We start from the raw sequence: 16,616 nt of genomic DNA on the forward strand, positions 1-16,616 counted from the left end.
TTATTTTACATTTCTATATTCCATATATGTGTATTTTTCAACGGTTTTACTTAACTTGACTTCCTGTGTTTGTCGTGGTCAAATCTTGTAACAAAAATGCAGTCTTCTTCCTGTTGTCCAATCAATTCCCAATTTTGCACACGCTCTCAGATCCGGTGACAATGCATGCCTGTATCAAAATCGATTTAATTCGCTACTTTAAAGCAATTTCCATTTTGTACGGACGCCTTATTATTTATATATATTTGTGTGTAGGTCAAAAACGCCGCGGTCCCTAAACTCTCGAATCGCCTCGCCCAAGAAGCAGGCGCCACGCGCCTCGGGCGCGCCTGCTCCGTGTGAACGAGTTGCGGGCACCCCTCACTCCGCACATAACAAAAGTTGTACATTGAAGATTCATTTATAAAGTAATCAATTCGTTTAAGTAAGCGTTGATGTGGGAGCAGGCGCCGCATCATTGACGTACTTCTCGACCGTGAGTTAAACGAAGTTGTGAATAAAACCGTTAAAACACTTTTTTTAAGGAGTTTATTTTTTTTGTCAACAATGCACATGATTGCGCCACATTTCAAGAATATTGGTGCAGTTGGTTTAGCAGAATGAAATTAGATTTTGGTTTATTTGATAATGCATGCCCTCATTACCTTTTACATGGCGCGTGCCTCAGAAACATGGACATTGACAAAGTAAATGAAACACAAAGCTGACAAGAGTGAAAATACGCGTGAAGACCTTGGATTTACAATACGCGTGTTTGGATTTCCACCAAGAGAAAGAGTAAGGCATGGATGGGAGAGCGTAGAGAGGTTAGAGACATGATGTGAACTGTGACTATACGAGTGAGTGGGCTAGTGGCATCCAAAGGAGGAATAAGCACCACCCCTGATTGTTATATAGATGTTATCTAAAGATGAATAACTTAGACAATGAAGTCCGTTTATTTTAAACGTGACTTCTATTCATAACATCCCTAGCAGTCATTAAAATCTCTAAACGTTGGTTATAGTTATGGAAACATGTACATTGTTATTATCTTATTAAAATCTGCTTTCATAAAGTAGCAGGATATATACGGAGAAATGAAACTGGTATTTATTTTTCATACGAGTGGCACCGTTAAAGGGTGATGCTGTTTTATTTCATCATACGAAGTAGATAATGATGCAGGCTCAGCAAGGCAGGCCCCTGGCTAGGCCTGAACAGAGACAGTGTTGCACGCCAGCACAATCGCATTCAGACCCAACTCTCATCAGTTAAAGTCAATCATGATCAGGACCTCAATAACGCCCCCCCCCCTCCCCTTATCGCTTGAAGCCACGCAGGCCAATTTGGACCCATACGCTTAACCTTCAACAATGCGACCTCAACCCCCGATGAAGCTTGGAGCGCTGAATGGCGTTCAAAATGACTCAGAAACACTTTGTGAAGGAGACATCGTAAAAGATCCCTAAGTTTTATATTCTACAAACCTCTTATGGTCCACCCTATACCGCGCATCACCTGCACAAACCATGGCAGATGCGGATACCTGATGCACAAATTGAAAATGAATAACTCTCCAATGGTCAAATGTGGTCACCATGAACAGACCGTACAACATATAACGACTCAACGCCCGATCCACACATACGAAGGAGACACCACAGCGATACACTCCATTGCTCCTGATGTGGTTATCTGACTTGACCACCTGAATGTGAAATTGTAGTTGTTGCTCTGCACCTACATCAGCCGTACGAAAGAAGAAGATGGCAATAGTAGAGTCATTGTATTCAGATTGATTCTAAATCCGATCTTGGCAACAACGATCGACTATCAGATGTGTTTTTTTCATTGGCCAGGACTGACAGAGATAACCTGAAATCCATGAAACGGATCACACCATGGGTTCTAGGTGAAATTGTTGCCACAATGTCGTCTTGTTTGTACAACATAAATCTCTTTCAATCTGTTACGTGGTCACTCGTTACCTTGTGGCCGCCGTATCTGTACACACGAAGCCATCTGGGGCAATTCGTTTCACTGTAAAAAAAACATCCTTCACAATTTAGCTCGGCACGGTTTTTAGCTACACAAAACGTATTTGGGTCGTGCCCAAATGAATTACTCCCAACCCTCTGGCAACAGAATGCAACAACAACAAACATCTGTTAAATGTACCATGCAATTGATGCAACGAATATAACATTACATACTTAAGTTTGGCTCGGGATGGAAAAACTCTAATGGTAATTTACATAAATAATGTAAGTAGCATGACACATTTAACTGATATATTGCGAGACTTATGGCACAGATAGTTGTATTTGTTTATGCAGCGCTTCCTGATTGCAAAATACCTCAACCAAATGCAATCATGCATAAGGAGACATCCCAAGGAGGAGCCTCCTCCGACAGCGCTGAGACTTACTTGATGCTCTCCTGGTCAAACGAATAGATTGTAATGATAGCTAAATGGTTACTTTTTAAATATATTAGCACGTAAAAAAAAAAAACGGTACTGTCTACAGATAATTTAAGAGACAACTTTTGAGTGTAATACATCTCTACTTATGCTTTTCGATATTTATTGTGTCATTACATCACCAGTCACATGTGTATTTGATGAAGTAAGGTTTTAAAATCCTAGAGCTCGTCCATGCACTGCAATAAATTACGGCTTGTCTTGTTTTTATGTGTAACGTAGTTTGGTTTATCATGTGCTATTATCTTCAACTCTGAAATAATTGTGTACACTCTTTAAAAGCTGGGGATATGGTCTTTAATATACGTACATCATTACAAAATGGTGCAGGAAACGCGACATCACATGCTTTAGTGGCTATTAAAATCGTACATTTGTTTCTCTGACAGTTCTGGAATTATTATATGTACAGTAACACGTGTTTTTTTATCCATGTGTAGTGTAATAGCGCCGGCTGGTGGACAGCATGGGCAACTGTGGTGGACAGACAGCACACATGCCGGTGAGGGTGTGCACGGTGTGTTGGCAGAGTGGAGAAACTAGGGCAAGGGTCACGGAGGACCCCATCTGGAGGCCCCTGGAAACCTGCCGGCGGGTTCGAGAAGGGAGCCGCGGTCAGGGCGGAGCCAGGCCACGCTGGGAGCATAAAAGGAGCCGAAAGCTGGGGCTTGAGGCTGCCGGTTCTGTGAGTGGACTCGTCTCGTCATTGCTGTTGTTTCGTCGCCGTCGTCTCTAAACGTCTCCACTAGATATTGCGCTATGAAGGATAGTAATCAGCTATCTCAGTCAACGCCATCAGTGTTAGATGGCTAGTGTTGTGTACAGGCTCGGCTAAGCTACTGTGGAGAGTGTGTAGATGAGACCGTGGAAGTTAATAAAGAAGGTGCCTCCTATAATCTCTGAATCGTTGACACTACACATGTAATTGTACAAACGTGACAATTGCAGAATTGAACATTACATTAATGAACATGTGATAAACGCATCAAATTGTCAAGGCAGGAAAGCCGGTCCGATGTTTCTTCTGTCTCAAAAATACAAGTTAACAGCTGGGAAAACACCGTGATCTGCTCGATTTTGTGTTCAAATTTAGTACCTGATCAGAGACATGAGTTTAAGGTCGAAAGGGCATGTGCGGTCAACATGGCTCCAAACCGGGTCTTTAAACATGCATTGCAAACATGCTGGAGCCTATTTGGATTCATGTGCCCTGTTGCATATGTAGTGTTCGACTTTACGTGGACAACTTCTGTCTTTCTTCGAACACCGCTTTATTTACAACATTCAACATGTCCTCCACACTCCACAGTATCCTGGTCACCACGGCTCGCTCGCCGTGCTCCGCTCGTGTCGCTCACCACCTTTGTCTCCCCACTATCACTTCACTTGCTTCGCACTCAGCGACTCCCCGTTCAGCAACTCCGCACACAGCGTCTTCCCACACAGCGACTTCGCACACTCCGCACACAGCGTCTTCAGCTACGCTCTCTCCACTGCTGGCTATTCTCCTCAGCTCCTCCGCACACAGCGTCTTCGCACACAGCGTCTTCGCACACAGCGACTTTGCACACAGCGTCTTCAACTCCGCTATCGCTACGCTCTCTCCACTGCTGGCTATTCTCTTCAGCTCCTCCGCACACAACGTCTTCGCACACAGCGACTTCGCACACTCCGCACTCAGCGTCTTCAGCTCCGCTATCGCTACGCTCACTCCACTGCTAACTACTTCGTCTTGCTTCACACTCCACTGCTAACTACTTTGTCTTGCTTCACACTCCACTGCTAACTACTTCGTCCGTCTCCAAACTCTGTCTCCAAACTCTGTCTCCAAACTCCGTCTCCCCCTCTCTGTGTGTCTCCCCCCAATTTATCCCCATTCTCATTATCGCTAATTAATTGGCCCGCGTGCCTCCGCACGCTTTGCGTCCTCAAATACCTGCCTATCTCCAGACATCTAGACGCCTCCTCGCCCTTGACAACAGCCACAGCCAATCACCACCGTTGCTGATCCTCTGGCTTAATTGGCCCAACCATTACCTCATCATCCCAGCCTTTGCACCTGGCTGTCCTAACACGACCCACACTGTTTTCGCCTTCTCCACAGGCTGACCCAAGATAACCCACACTGTCCGTGTGCTCATGCAATCGCGCAGTTTCCACAACACACCTTCATACTCCACTACACATATATTACAAAGACAAAGATCCCCCGTTTCACCTGGAACAGATCGTTGGGTCAAGTGCTGTTAACGGGAACCTATAAAGGCCTGCACGGCGCACGAGGGGGTGGATGGCCAACACCACGCACAGTCGCTCTTGTCTCCCTAGTGACGATGTTTCCATATCACACCAGGTACTCATTTGAGGCTGAGTTGACGTAGGGGAGGCCCAGGACCGGTTCAGATGATCGTCGCTGGTGTTGGCCGTGAGCGGGGGTTGAATTCGGGTGGCCGGGTTTGTAGCGCAGCGTTTGCGCAGCGTGGCACTAACCGCTGCACTACCGCTCCCCTTATGTGTATAAACACACAGAAACACACACAGCAAGTTAGGGCGTGGTGTTGGTCACCCACCCCCTCTTGTGCTGTGCTGGCCTTGATACTGTAGGTGCTACTCGATAACAGCACTTGCTCCAACAGTCTGTTAACGCGATACGGGGGATCCTTTTTTTGATTCTTGTATATACAGTGAGGGAAAAAAGTATTTGATCCCCTGCTGATTTTGTACGTTTGCCCACTGACGAAGAAATGATCAGTCTATAATTTTAATGGTAGGTTTATTTGAACAGTGAGAGACAGAATAACAACAACAAAATCCAGAAAAACGCATGTCAAAAATGTTTTAAATTGATTTGCATTTTAATGAGGGAAATAAGTATTTGACCCCTCTGCAAAACATGACTTTAGTACTTGGTGGCAAAACCCTTGTTGGCAATCACAGAGGTAAGACGTTTATTGTAGTTGGCCACCAAGTTTGCACACATCTCAGGAGGGATTTTGTCCCACTCCTCTTTGCAGATCTTCTCTAAGTCATTAATGTTTCGAGGTTGACGTTTGGCAACTCGAACCTTCAGCTCCCTCCACAGATTTTCTATGGGATTAAGGTCTGGAGACTGGCTAGGCCACTCCAGGACCTTAATGTGCTTCTTCTTGAGCCACTCCTTTGTTGCCTTGGCCGTGTGTTTTGGGTCATTGTCATGCTGGAATACCCATCCACGACCCATTTTCAATGCCCTGGCTGAGGGAAGGAGGTTCTCACCCAAGATTTGACGGTACATGGCCCCGTCCATCGTCCCTTTGATGCGGTGAAGTTGTCCTGTCCCCTTAGCAGAAAAACACCCCCAAATTATAATGTTTCCACCTCCATGTTTGACGGTGGGGATGGTGTTCTTGGGGTCATAGGCAGCATTCCTCCTCCTCCAAACACTGCGAGTTGAGTTGATGCCAAAGAGCTCCATTTTGGTCTCATCTTACCACAACACTTTCACCCAATTGTCCTCTGAATCATTCAGATGTTCATTGGCAAACTTCAGACGGGCATGTATGTGTGCTTTCTTGAGCAGGGGACCTTGCGGGCGCTGCAGGCTTTCAGTCCTTCACGGTGTAGTGTGTTACCAATTGTTTTCATGGTGACTATGGCCCCAGCTGCCTTTAAATCAATGACAAGATCCTCCCGTGTAGTTCTGGGCTGATTCCTCACTGTTCTCATGATCATTGCAACTCCACGAGGTGAGATCTTGCATGGTGCCCCAGGCCGAGGGAGATTGACAGTTCTTTTGTGTTTCTTCCATTTGCGAATAATCACACCAACTGTTGTCACCTTCTCATCAAGCTGCTTGGCAATGATCTTGTAGCCCATTCCAGCCTTGTGTAGGTCTACAATCATGTCCCTGACATCCTTAGAGAGCTCTTTGGTCTTGGCCATGGTGTGGCGTTTGAATCTGATTGATTGATTGCTTCTGTGGACAGGTGTCTTTTATACAGGTAACGAGCTGAGATTAGGAGCACACTCTTAAAGGGAGTGCTCCTATTCTCAGCTTGTTACCTGTATAAAAGACACCTGGGAGCCAGGAATCTTTCTGATTGAGAGGGGGTCAAATACGTATTTCCCTCATTAAAATGCAAATCAATTTATAACATTTTTGACATGCCTTTTTTCTGGATTTTTTTGTTGCTATTCTGTCTCTCACTGTTCAAATAAACCTACCATTAAAATTATAGACTGATCATTTCTTTGTCAGTGGGCAAACGTACAAAATCAGCAGGGGATCAAATACTTTTTTCCCTCACTGTATATAACCAATTAAAATCGTATTTGTAGAATATTGCACGTAAATGTTTTAAACCCAATGCTTGCGTGAATCATGAATGTAGAGGAGGCACTCGTGGCTCAGGGGATTGATTGCCTGCGTCAATGGACGGAGCTGGCGCTGAGGTTCGGTGCCAGCTCAGCTCTTCTTCATTAAGCCGGGTTTGCGGGGAGCGGCGAGTCGTTACTTTGAGCTTCGTCACAAAATAACAGTTTTATTTGAAAAAAAAGACAACTTGTCAAATTCCACCTGTGATGACTAAATATGTTGGTTTACAACCCAAACAATGAACACTCCTTCCAGTCATTATACATTCATAGCAGTGATCTGCACATGTTTGAATTTATTAGAATGCTGCATTAAATATTAATTATGAAGATTTCAAAGGCATGCATCACTTGGAATATTTGACCAGTGCTTTCACAATTTTCCGCAATTGCAATCATTTGTGCATCATCACCCCATGTCACAGTATCGAACATTCTGCACATTATGTCACAGGACTGTTTATGATATCTCTTAAAGTGACCTCTTCTAGCAGTGAATTTGCAACGGTCAATTAATAGTTTTTATCACAGTAAACGTCGCAATCATGTTATACAGCAATAACGCCTAACGTGCAGTGGGAAGACAATTAAATTAAGCCAGAGGGACAGATATGAGGAATTCTGAACAGTTTTATTTTGTGAGTCTGGGATTTCCTCTCTTCCCGTGAGCTCTGAAAATCCAATTACACTGGATAAGCGAAGAATAATGAGAGTGGGAGGGCTTGCCCATTGGGGAAATCCATCAGTTTTGGGAAGCTTGATGATAACACTGGGAGAAGCGCAGTATTAAATCTAAAGCTCCCACCGTGCAAACTGTATCCGGTGAATGTGCAATGCTTGCATATGCATTTTTTGTGCATTCACAGGCAAAATGCAGTTTTAAGAACGGTTCCATGAAATAACTGTTCTTCTGGAAGGGCATCACGAAGCGACGTTTATCGATTCGCCTCTCTTTGGGATACGATGATGATTACTGTCACGATTTGGCAGCACAATTATATTTAAGTACAGGTTCGTGTTTATTTTACATCGCGGTGCATGCAGCCACACATGCGTTAGAGAACATAGCCAAGTTAGAGGCATCATATTGATTGTTAAGAAAAGTGGCATTTGGCCAGGACACGTCGCGAGAAGGGATGATGTCCAGTGGTAAAGACTGACAAAGGAGTTGCTGCCAAAGGAGAGAGCACACCCGAGATGTACACATTACAGGGAGGAAGCAATTCAATCGAATTCAAATTATTAATCTGTCACAGGTGACAGATTAATAATTTGGACGGGAGGCCTCTCGCTGTCCAGCAGCGGACGCAACACAAATACGAAGTGTGTTCAGCACTGTCATAGAAGCTCCCAAGCATGGTTTGCTTCATGCATTGTGAGGATAAAAACATTATTTTTTACTGATGTTTTATTTATGTATGCTAACATGCCTAGTCACCGCTGTGTCCATATTTAGACTCCAGGAGTATGCATTGTGAACAGCTTTTGCTGGCTCACGAGAGGGCCTCTTAAGAGCTCCGCTAAAGGGCTTCTCTGGAGGCTTCATCTAGTTGGGAGGCTCTACCACCAGCAGTGGCGTGAGACAGCCATTGCAGGGCTGCATCTTTACGGTATATATACTGTACATACATTGGCACACTGCTACTCATTCCAACCACGTGCAGACCAAATTTCGTCCCAGGCGATCAGCTTGGTTGAGAAGCAACGGCCAAGCCACAGCTGGGGGTGTGAACATGCTCGCGCGTTCGTTGCTGTTCCTGAGCACACTTCTTGCCACACCACCACACCATGTGGCAAAAATTACGCCACAGTGCATACAGCGGCCTAACCCTTATGGAAAGGGGTGGCCACGGCATGTTAAGAAAATCCCACCACAGATGTCAGGGATGGGATTTTACACCCACGCACAAACACAGGATTTGGCCCATGGCAGATTTTGTCTCTTATTGCAAAGACAAAGATCTCCTGTATAACCTTAACATACTGTTGGGGAAAATGCTGTTAGCGAGCACCTATGAAGGCTGGCACAGCACACGAGAGGGTGGGTGGCCAACAGCATGCCCTGCCTCCTTTGTCTCCACAGTGGCGATGTTTTTACACACTGCACCGGGAACTCAATAAGAGGCTGAGTCGACCCAGGACCAGTTCAGATATTCGCCACTGGTGTTGGCCATGAGCGGGAATCGAACTCTGGTTGCCGTGTTCGTAGCACAGCGTGCTAACCTCTACACTACCGCTACGCCCTGCCACAAAGATCAAAGATCCCCCGTATAGCCTTAACAGACTGTAGGGGCAAGTGCTGCTAGCGAGCACCTATGAAGGCCGGAATGGTACACGAGGGGGTGGGTGGCCAGCACCACGCCCGACCGCCTTTGTCTCCCTAGTGGCAATGTTTACACACCGCACCAGGTACTCATTTGAGGCTGAGTCGACCTAGGGGAGGCCCGGGACCGGTTCAGATAATCGTCACTGGTGTTGGCCGTGAGCGGGAATCGAACCCGGGTCGCCAGGTTCATAGCGCAGCGCGCTAACCACTACACTACCGCTCCCCCCCCTGCCACACACACACACGTAAACATACCCTAACATATGCACGCAAATATGCATTTCACAATTATTAACTATGTTACACGATTTTTGTTCCTGGGTAGTGAGTGTTATTTCTAAATGCTTATGCCTCAAAAGTATAGAAAATGGCTATTATTCCTCACAAACTTTGCTTTTGTGACCAGGACTTTACGTGAAGGAATAACACAAATGAACACAATTTTCTAGTTTAAAATAGGTACATCTCATAATATAATTGTCCCGGTCACAAAAACAAAGTTTGTGGGAAATAATATCCATTTTCTGTACTTTTGAGGCATAAGCAATTAGAAAATAACACTTACTACCAGGAAAAAAATGTTAGCAACCTCCCTTTTCCAGATGACGACCGCAAGTGTTGCGATCGAAACCTAGTTTTTTGTAATTTTGTTATTTTCTTTGAATCTACGTGACTTTACCGAAAGACCCAAAGAATATTATGAAATTATCAACTTTTTGTATTAAATGTGTCAGGTTTTAATTGCACTGTGTTCATTATGTATGATTTAATCATTTGCAGTTTGTCAGTTATCCAGCTATAATGAGCATGGCTCTCCCACCAAATGAGTCTGGCACTGAGAGTTTTTTTTATTTATTGCGATAACGCTGAATTTACGAACGTACCCATATGCATTTGACTGCACGCATTGCACAAAAGATATTATTATTGATTGAGCAACTTCACAGTGACGCTGAGACGTATCTGCAGCCGGTCTGGTGGAATGTAAACACGTAGCTGGGAATTCCTCAGTTGACAGCCGATATAGAGCAACGTGCAGCGAGCCAACCGTTCCCCTCTCCTGAGGCACTGCGAGAGGGCATAATGTGAGGCAAAGCTTGCGTTAAGATTGATTATTTTAGAAGCTAAATAAATTCATGAACACATCACCGGCGATTTATATCATCTCATGAGGGTTTGTTGTCCAGTGCTAAAATATTAGCGGGGTTGTGCCAGCAAAGTTGCATATGCTGCGCAAGGTGTGAGATCACTGGGCTTGTGATGCAGAGGCCGCCGGTTCCATCATCTGGCGCGTCGGTTGACGCAACGGTGCAAGACCCCTCGTCTCTGTCTTCCGAGAAGTATAGACGGGTACAACCAGAGTTAGCCAATCAGGCAGCTCGCGTGTGGTGTAGATAAACATTGTGGGTACTCCAACCTCTGTAAAGATGCCTGGTCAGTGTGGAAGAGGAGGACAAAATATGACCCCATAGATGTGGCTCCCGAGAGTGGTCCCTCTAGAGTGTGCAGGTAATTGCAGCGCTGTACTCTTACATCGACCATTTGCTGCACTTTACATGGAGGGGACACGTGGCTTAGAAAGCCACCTGAGGTTGTCATGAAAGTGGCATGCTTTGGCCAGATGCTGGTGCCTGCCCAGGGGGTCGGGAAGATCAACCGCATTCCTCGTGACAAATTTGTTTGCTGAGTCGATATTTATCCCCTTACGGCTCTAGCGATACTTAGGGGCCGTCCATAAATAATGTCACGCGATTTTGGACTATTTTTGACACCCCCCCCTCGTCACACGGCGTCACAAAAAGTCAGACCCCCCCTCAAATATGACGTCACAAAGCTCTGCCCCCCCCAAAAAAAAATGCTTCAAATCGCTTTAAACTATTTTCATTGTAGTGCGTATTTAATGTGCCGCTGCACTCTGATGTTGTGGGAGAAAACTTTTATCAAAAAGTCTATTTAATTAAATAGAACGTGTTGTCTATATTTACTTAAAGTTGCACATTTTTATGTGACGTCACATTTCTCAAACCCCCCCCCAGGTGCGTGACGTCATTTATGGATGGCCCCTTATCCCCTTACGGCTCTTATTTTCGTCCACCTTCCAAGAAACATCTCGCGTGGCTTTTGTGTGTGTATAGAAATTTCGCCTGTAATTTTTACGCTCACGAGTGATATCCAGATGGTTTCTGCTAAGGTGCTATATAGTGTATTTCCATATAAACAAGTCCCTACAACATTGCATGATGGGAATTGAGTAGGTCAAGTTATTATTTCAGTTCTGTGTATCTTCATCCATCCAGGTTGCTGTGATTGCTACTATACAGCAAGATAACCTCGGCGATTCAGTTCAGAATCAGTCTGTATTTAGGCTGCAGGAGGAGGAATCCAATGAGCTATGAAGCTCTTTTTCACAGATTTCCAGTAGGGGCTTTGGGTTACCTGCAAAATAAAGAAGGTAAGAAAGTCACTAAAATAACTAAATAATTTTAAGTATATCAGTACAAACTGCATGAGCACAGAAATTCCTGCCGATTTTTCGACACTACATGGCAGGAAAAAACAACAAAAGCAGTCCCATACCACAATACGGCAATACACAGTCCCTTAATAGAATTGAGATACACGGGTAAGGATTAAACTTACAAATCACATTTTCAAATGTGGTTGTAGGAAGATGTATGCTTTTAAGGGAGGAAATACGGTTGTTCCAAAACGTTGGTGCTGCAAAGGCTTTGTTACCTATTCCAATTGTTCTTGGGATAATTAAAAGGCAATAACAATAGCCGTCATAAGGTCTCTTCGGTTTGACAATGGTGCTAATGAATTAGCTAAGTATAGCACAGATTTGCCAAGAAGGATTGTATGGATGAACAGGGCCCAATGTAGATTTCTTCTTGGATCAAGTGATGTGATATTGGATTTTAAGTAGAGGTCACAATAATGGGTCCTGTATGGTACATCCAGTGCAAATCGAATAGCAGAATGATGGTGTAATGTGTTTAGTGTTTCATAAGTAGCTGATCTGTAAGCAGTGTTACAGTAGTTAACAAGTGGTAGAATAATGGCTTAAATAATTTTAGGGTGCAATCGAAAACACCCTTTTTTTTCTTTGAGATGTGATCAATATGGGGTTGGAATGTTAGTTTTGAAGTAATCAGTAAACCCAAGTATTTGAGGCACTCCGTTTGTTCAATGATGTTGCTTCTTCTATCCGTAATAGATAAAGGGAATGAAACTGGATTTTTGCTTGAAGAAAAGAGCATGATCTTCGGTTTTTTGGGGGATTTAGGATGACAATATTGAATTCAGTCAAAATCATGTTGGAGATTCTGTTCGTCTTCATTTGGAGATTTACTCAATAGAAGCATAACAGTATCATGAGCAAAGATAATTTATTCTGAGTAATGTAAGTTTAGTCCAACATTGTTTAAATATCAGGAAAGCAGAATTGGACCCAGCATGGGAACTTGTGGAACACCATTTGATATTTTATGTGTAGACGAGATGTTATCACCATTTATCCGTTGAAAACGATCTCAAATGTAGCAGTTAATCAATTGTATTGTACTGTCTGATTTTTGTGTTTGTTTATCTAGTCTTGTGAATTTAATATCATGGTCAACAGTATCAAAGGCTTTGGACATTTGAAGAATAGTGCACAGCATCAGAGAGGCCTTTTTCAACGTTACTGAAGAGAGAAAAAATATATCATTGCTGTGGCGGTGCAGTAATCCTCTCGACAACCAGACTGTTTACTGTGCAGGAGATTGTGACGTTTCAGATTGCAGGTTATGTGATTTAATTATTATTAGACTGTTTTAGTAACTGGTGAAAGAATATATTGGTATATAATTAATAGAATCTTCTTTTAAGCCATTTTATATACTGGACGAATAAGAGCAGATTTCCACTCTCGTGGAATTGTACCTTCGTTAAGTGAGAGGTTGAAAATGTCTGTAAGGGGTTTATAGATGAGATCTGCCACAGCCACAAGTGCAAATGCATGGAACTTGTCTTCTCCCGTAGATAATATCTTAATTGATATATGCTGTATGTCCAATTCAGATTTGTGACTAAACGAGAAGTAGGGACGATGACTTTCACTTCATTTTTGGGTTGATGTGTGAAGGGGGAGATGGTGTACTTGGAGACATTTTAATCTGGTGTATTTTGTAGAAGATAAGTCCTGCTGAACTAAAATGAGAATTAAATCCATTAACAATGTTTTGTTATCATCCACTCTGGGTTTTTTTTGGTCGAAAATTAAAATTGCCTTTGTTTTCAAGTGAATTGAATGTTTGCCTGAGTTTATAATAGTTTTATGATAGTATTTTATTTTATTTCTACCGACGTGACTTTACCGAAAGAACCAAAGAGTATGGGTTCCTGCAGTCACGAAAGCTTCAAATCAAGATTGATAGTATGAAATTGTGTACATCTATTTCTTAGTGTTCGATAGGTAATGCAAATAGGGAGGTTATTTTATGTTTTAGCATTGTTCCAGGCTCTATCTCTAGTTTTCATTTATTCAGGTTGGATCAAACCATGGTAGACGATCACCCTTTATTCTAAGCTTTTCATGGGGTACGTTTGTAAATACATTTTAGGAATTGGTTCTTAAAATATGTTCAAGAACTTTCAGAAACTGGAATTTTTCTCACCGTATCCCAGTGAACATTGAGAGTGTCATGTAAAATGCTTGACGGTCAACATTTTCAAATGATCATTTTTTATGGTATTTTAGTTATTTCTGTATGATTAATGCCAAAGATAATGGCTACTTAAGACTCCTACTTTTGAACATTTACTGGGTGAATTTGATCGGAGGATATCAAGTATGGACAAACAGTCGTGAGTTTTTTTTATTGGCTCTCGTGGTTGAAGTAAACAGTTGATTTAGATTTTACTTATTTGTAAAGTAAAATGTGTTATGTGATAGGGTTAGCCAATTTAATTTAGGTCCTCCATGATCAGTAGTTTAGAAATTGGTGACATAATTTGATCCAGAAATTAATTTGTCGTTGCTGTTTGGTGGGCTATAGCAAGATTTTAGAGTAAAAATTTGTTTTCCTGAAGAATAAATTATTTGTGCGATACATTCAAAATAACCTGGGTCAGATACAGTAGTAAGTTGTATGCAAGGTAGGTCATTTTTCTCATACTGCCACACCTCTTGATTATCCGTCCTTAAATTTCTATTCGGCTAGGATTTATATGCGAGGTAAGTCATGTTTTATACAGGGCAAAGATTATTATTGAATTAAAATTTGAATTGTTAAAATGTGTCCATCTGCCAGCAGTGGCATGAGCCAGCAATTTAACCTCGGATTTGTGTGGTTCACTATGTACGATGTGAAAGAAGTCCAGCATACATACATACATACAGGGCCGCACCTTTACCTTGCCAACATTGTTTCTGCTCATGAGAGTATTTTTGATGTTACATTGCACTGCACTACTCGGGAGGCCATATCCAGCGCATAAGTGACATTTGTTTAAACCAAGGGTTAACCCGGTGTGAATCATATTTGGCACACAAACCATGGCACTGGACATTATCTTCTCTTACAAATCGCGCCACACGACTCCTATTAATGTTGTCACGATATCTATTATGTGCACAATACTTCAAACGGCGAATTGATTTTACCTTCAGGTGTAAGAATCTGAAGGCGTGTGCTCGCACAATGGCAATGTGTGGAAGATGCTTAGAGACCAAAGTAGGGAGAGGTCATGAATGATCTGGCTCAAACCTCCCCGGTGTGATGTTTCATTTCTGAAAAATCATAAAGCTTGTTTTAAGCTTGTATTTGTATTTTAATTATATAAAATGCCATTATCTATGCTTCAGTGCTGTTAAATCCAAAGAATGAAATGACATTATGTTGTACTTTGAACCGTTGCCCAGCGTTTGCAAATTAAATGCTGAGGTTTATGCGTGAATGTGGATGCTCGATTTGTGTATCCCTGCAGGGATTTGTCAAGCAGTACACTTAAAAGAACCTTGTGTGCAAATTATGGATCCAATATCGGTGAAGGGGAACAATACTAAGCACCCCTTCAGAAAATGAATGTTTATTACACATATGATATACAATGTGTGTCCTCGTGCGTTTTTGTGCATGTCTAAGTGTGAAAGTGGCTTTCTGGTAATTAGCGCACTGTGCCACAGTTTGATTCCGACTGATGTCCAACACCAGTGATGACATATCTTAACCGGTCCTGCGCCTCCCTTAATGTCAACTAAGCCTTAAATGAGTACCTGGTTCAGTGGGTAAACGTCAGCACTGGGCAGACAAAGGTGACCAGGTGTGGTGCTAGCCGCGCCATCCCCTCGTGCACCATACCAGCCCACAGGCGCTCGCTAACAGCTCTTGAGCAATGATGCCGCTGTTTGTTGATGGCTGTTTGACATTTTGGGCCTCTTGGACCTATGCTCAGCAATTGTGCGAGCTAAAAAACCACGTCAGACATTTGTATAGCACAGTAGTTAGGCATCACCTGCGTGATTCATCAACCCGAGCTCTGTGGTGGAGGATTGCAAACGTGCTCTCGACCGCAGCAGAAGTAAAATTGCTCAACTCATTTAGATTTGGTTCCTCAATGGAATTATGAGGTCGCACTCATCACACACAGAGTGCTTGCCACAAATGAACCACACTATCTTGCTGATTTCATCATGGAGTATACACCATCACGTGAACTCCGGTCATCCTCGTAGCGGCTTTTGGCCAGCCATCAAACAAAGACGTTTATTGCATTGCACGCTTTCATATGCGCTTCTGTGGCCGTCTGGAACGCTCTTCCAATATTAGGAAGGCACTGGAGCTATGCACTTTTAAATCTAGATTGCAAACTCATTTATTTAGAACCGCTTTTTTCTGTTTAGCTGCACATCTGATTAGCATGGTTGGCTATGTATGGTGCGAAAGAGGCTTAACATACGTGTGTCACACTTGGCCCCTGTTTGGTATGTCTCGTGAATGCCAGGAGAGATGTGATCCACAGACACAAGCAAGAGTGGAGCTTTATGAGAAGTTATTTTGCGAGGTGGCTTGCAGGTGCTGCGTCAGGGATATTGGAACGAAGCTGCAAAGCTGTTTGTGGTCCTGCAGGGCCCAATTAGAGGGCTCGCATTATTCCCATCGAAAACCTGCAACACTGCCTGTGGGAGCTGTTACTGCACTATGTAATTTTGCTCACAATAGCCTTCCAGTTTTGGAACATGGAATACGTAAAAATGTTATTAGAAATTATGACAAAAAATGTATGTATATATTTAAATGTTTCTATGTACTATATAGTTACGCAGCTGTTAATTTTATGCATACTGTTGTGAAGAGTACTATGTAATGCCACCGCAGCGGAGCAATTCGGCCGGCGCTACCCTCTCCTCGCACCCCCCCCCCCCACGAACGCACGCACGCCCCCCTAAACACTCACATGCACCCCCATAGGGTCTCGAGGAGGGATCAC

The 16,616-nt window shown here is 43.2% G+C and overlaps 1 long non-coding RNA gene across 1 annotated transcript; it reads left to right on the forward strand.

Annotated features, from left to right (window-relative positions):
• Positions 1 to 277: 277 nt before the first annotated feature.
• LOC142925092 (uncharacterized) lies at positions 278 to 13,430 on the forward strand. The gene is made up of 3 exons (XR_012942196.1): positions 278 to 475; positions 668 to 777; positions 2,905 to 13,430. It is a non-coding gene; the product is annotated as an uncharacterized LOC142925092 (long non-coding RNA).
• Positions 13,431 to 16,616: the final 3,186 nt, after the last annotated feature.

Source organism: Petromyzon marinus, chromosome 18 (assembly GCF_048934315.1).
Source record: "Petromyzon marinus isolate PM22_M1 ecotype Great Lakes invasive population chromosome 18, UKy_Petmar_22M1.pri1.0, whole genome shotgun sequence".
In the NCBI taxonomy this organism is placed as follows: domain Eukaryota; kingdom Metazoa; phylum Chordata; class Hyperoartia; order Petromyzontiformes; family Petromyzontidae; genus Petromyzon; species Petromyzon marinus.